The sequence below is a fragment of the Orycteropus afer genome, unplaced genomic scaffold (genome assembly GCF_000298275.1).
Source record: "Orycteropus afer afer isolate SDZICR_OR568_19922 unplaced genomic scaffold, OryAfe1.0 scaffold00606, whole genome shotgun sequence".
Taxonomy (NCBI): domain Eukaryota; kingdom Metazoa; phylum Chordata; class Mammalia; order Tubulidentata; family Orycteropodidae; genus Orycteropus; species Orycteropus afer.
This window is the reverse complement of record NW_006922193.1, coordinates 63,870-68,212: the sequence shown is the minus strand read 5'-3', so window position 1 is coordinate 68,212 and position 4,343 is coordinate 63,870. Positions and strand designations below refer to the sequence as shown.

General features: G+C 39.0%; 1 protein-coding gene across 1 annotated transcript in view; it reads right to left on the bottom strand.

Annotated features, from left to right (window-relative positions):
- The window catches only part of HTR5A (5-hydroxytryptamine receptor 5A), a 34,573-nt gene that overhangs the window by 29,320 nt on the left and 910 nt on the right, over nt 1-4,343 (bottom strand). The gene's annotated exons all lie outside the window — the stretch shown is intronic.

Genomic DNA, 4,343 nt, shown 5'->3' with positions numbered 1-4,343 from the left:
TCTCTCAATCCTTTGAAGATACCTAAAGATAATTCTTTTGAATTCCTTATCAGAGAGTTCCAATGCTGCTTCTTCCTCAGGGATGTGTTCTGTGTCTGTATCCTGCTCCCTTGTTTCTACCACTTTATCCTGCTTCTTTGTGTGGACTGTGATGGTCTGTCGTTTCCAAGGCATTGTGGTGTTGTTGTATTTAGATCTCTATTAACTGTTTGTGAAGAGCAGTCAAGGTTGATTCTGGCTCTTCTTGGTGGTTTTTTATCATTGGCTCATTAGTGGAGAAAGAGGTAGTGGCTCATGCTCAGTAAGTGAAGTTGCAGGAGGTGTGGGTGTAGTTGTGTCCTGTGGGGACTGATGTTGTCTCCCACTCAATTAGACACAAATCACAATCGAATAACCTTCAAAAAACTTGTCGGTCTTGCAGGTCCCGAGTGTCCTTGGGTTACTGGAAAGCAGAATGTTTTCTTAAGCCCCAGGAATCAGCGAGAGTGCTGTGTCTTTAAATATCCAAAGCAGTCAAGCTGCTTTTTAAACCTACAAAATGGCAGTGCCCTCCATCCACCAAAAGTCCACAGCTCAGCCCACCTTTCTCTTCACCTTCTCCGTTTGTTCCTCAGCCACCATGCACAGTCCTCTGTGCAGTTCCTGGTTAGCAGGGTGATTTTTAGGTAATTTTCAAGTCCTACCACCATTCGGGAATCTCCACACTGTCTGTGCTGTCAGGATCACTCAGGATCGCTGCCAGACCGCAGCTCTGTCTGTCTCCTTTTTTGGTATTTTCACATTGCTGCTAGTTGGGGTTTAGTCCACTTCTATATCCTTCCCTTCAAGGCTCAGGGGTCCAGGATTATCTTCTGTGCCTGTGTTAATTGGTTTCCCTTTTGTTTGTTGAAGAGGGTCTGTGCAGTCTTTCTGCCTAGTCCACCATCTTGCCGGAACCCACTTGGCTGGAAGTTTTAAGGTATTTGGAAATAGGAAACATGGTTTGTTGCAAGATTCTGTGTCTAATAGAGTAAAGCAATCATCAGGAAAATACACTGAGAATAGAGAAACTTCTCCACTGGGATCCAGAGAAGAAGACACTGTTAAGTTGGTAAGGTTATTATTCATTACCCACAGGCTTATTCACAGGACTGCTTAGTCAAAAACCCCTTATATGCTGAAGCTGAAAGATAAGAATGATGGTGCCACTGTCACTGCTGGAAACCCTACTCTTCATTGAGGATATCTTAAATGCTGTACTTGTCACATGAATAACCAGAGTAAGTGTGCTAGTAACAATGTAGAAGAAATATCGGTGAAATATATATATATTTTTTTTTTCTCTCAAAAGATAAAAACATACAAATAGAAGTTATTTTCAACCCAAACTCCCATTGATTGCCTTACACACATTTTTTTTTTATTCCATTTTACTAATGCCCATGTACTCAATTGGGAGACTGGATCCAGCAAGGAATGACAATGGGCGCAGACTTGGTTAATGTAAACAAGGAGCAAGGATCAGTGGGCTTCATTCAGAGCAGCTCCAGAGGCAGTAAAGCATCTGCTGTACTTTTCCAGCTTCAATAAATGAACGTGCACTCAAATACCATGCTTTCCTGAAACTATAGAACTATTTTCTGACTGCATGAATTCACTAAACCATCCAAACCATAGGCAATTCAGTAGTCTAGATAATGAACTTCTCAAGTTAGAAAACTTTTCTATATTGTTGCTTTCTTATCACACCCAGTAAAGTGCCTAAAACATATAAAGTGCTCAGCATAAACATTTGCTGAAAGAACCAAATCAGAAAACAAAAATTACCTCCTGAATAAACTACTGATTTTGGTGCTTCACATAGACACAATGAAAAGCATTGAAGTGAAAGCATTGTAACATAGAAATTATGTTTATCCCCTTGAGGGGGAACTTCTGCATGTTCTATGTTTTATTTTATTTTTTTTATTAAAAAAAAAAGCATTGTCATTCTAAAGAAATTAAAATATCAAGAATATATAGATGCTCAGGTGCTATTAAATCATATAGAAATAGAATTAGGACACAGTTATGGAAATTGTACTTGTGGTGGATAAATATGGTGGCCTCTCATAAGTACTTCAACAAGTGACAAGATCAGAATGGCAGCCAGGGGTCGCCAATTCATAGAGAGCTGTAAGATGAATAAAAGAACACAGTGGTCCTACACGCTAGCTAAATGGCAGTTAGAGAAGTATTGCTTTATTTATATACTCAAAACAAATCAAGGATGGATGATCAGGAGGGTGATGGATTATCAGGCAGTTAATTCAATAAAAGAGATACAATGCCCTGCCCAGTTATTAGACCATTATCTTTCTCCCTTTGTCTGAAGAAAAAGCTAGGTACCTATGATGAATGACCTTACAACACAAGTGTATTCAGTCCTTCTCCTAAAAAAACTATACATGCAACTGTGCACTGGGGAGAATGAATGTCTGGATCTTTTGAGAACTGCTGAACATAGTGTCTTTATCAACATTGATACACAGAAACCCGGAGTGTTACTATGGTCCTTTGTTAGAGAATGGGTAATGGGAGGCCAATTCATTAAGTAGAGACCTAGTCTAAGTCCAGTTCATAGTGAAAGTAGAGTCAGTGGACCTGCCCTGTGGTTATTTCTCTAATTCCCAAGTACATGATTGAATGCAGTGTTGGCAGAACCACACATTGGTACCTTGAACTGTGGGATAAAAGTTATTGTGGTGGGGAAGGCCAAAAGAAAATCTCTCAAACTTCTTCCCCAACCTGGCATCCAAGACAGTAAATAATAGTAATAATAATAATCACTGCATCTGAGAGAAAATGGCAAAGATTCTTGCCCCTCTATGTTAAAAACAAACAAACAAACTCACTGCCATCAAGTTGTTTCCAACTCATAGTGACCCCCATTGGTTTCTGAGGTTGTAAGTCTTTACGGAAGTAGATCACCCAGTGTGCTTTCTGCAGAGCAGCTGGTGGGTTTGAACCACTGACCTTCTGATTAGCAGTCAGGTGCCTTAACTACTACAACACCAGAGCATTAATTCACCAGATGGTACCTAGAAAAAAATGATTGGATCATGGCAGATGACAGTGATCCATCACAAACTTAACCAGGTATTTACTTGGTTACTTGGAACAGCAGCTGCACCTGCTGTTCCAAATTGGCTGTATCGGAATATTTGTCAGAGTAGATTAACACAGACTTCATATTTGGAATCCTTGGATGGTGCAAATGGTTAAGCATCTGGCTGCTAACTAAAAATATGGAGAATGAAGTCCACCCAGAGGTGCCTTGGAAAAAAGGCCTAGTGATCTAGATTTCAAAAATCAATCATTAAAAATCCTACGGAACACACTTATACTCTGACACATATGGGATCACCATGAGTCAGAATCAAAGCAACTGGTTTGGTTTGGTTTGGTTGTTTGTGGTTTGTAGCCATTGTTCTGGATAATGAGCTCTTTTCCATTCCTATCAGTAAGGAGAATCAAAGCAGTTCCAAACTCTCTTGTAACAGACAACAGCAAACATTTATGGCTTTGCTCCAAGGCTGTGCTAACTTTCCCTCTCTCAGTCATAAAATAGTCTGGAGGGACCTGAATTGTCTAGATGATTGGTTTTCAACCTGTGGTCAGTGGACCCCAGGAGTCCTCAAGACTCTTTCAATGGATCTTCAGAGTAAGAACTTTTTTCGTAGTATTAATATTATAAGTATTAATAGCTTACTAATATTAAGATATTATATGATTACTTTCCACTGTGCTTGCATTTGCATCAGTGGTGCAAAACCAATGATCATGAAACTGTGGGCACCTAAACACAAAGCAGAGAGTGGCAATAAACTGTAACAGTGGTCCTTCACCTTTACACGCTCACAGCAAAGGGAAAATGCCAGTATCATTTGAAAACGTCTTAGCAAAGCAGTTAAAAACATAAATTTTACTAAATCTTGACCTTTCAATACACATCTTTTTAACATTCGGTAAGAAATTGTAAAGTACACATACAGCACTTCTGCCATGTACTGGAAGATGGTTGTCTCAAGGAAAAGCACTTGTGTGATTATTTAAGTTTTATGTAGAGCTAGCAGGTTTTTTCAGAAAATATAATTTTTATTTGAAAATCTACCAACAGATAAAATATCATTATTTAGTCTTAGGCAGACATTTTCTAAAAAATGAAGTCAGCCTGTCACTTTAAGAAAAATAACTGACAGTATTTGTTGTCCATAATAAAATTTGAGCTTTCAAGTGAAAATTAGAATTGTGGATAACTCATCTCTGCCACTGTGAACTTGATAGCTTCCCAATACTTAATGACCTTTCTGAAGAGATTGGTG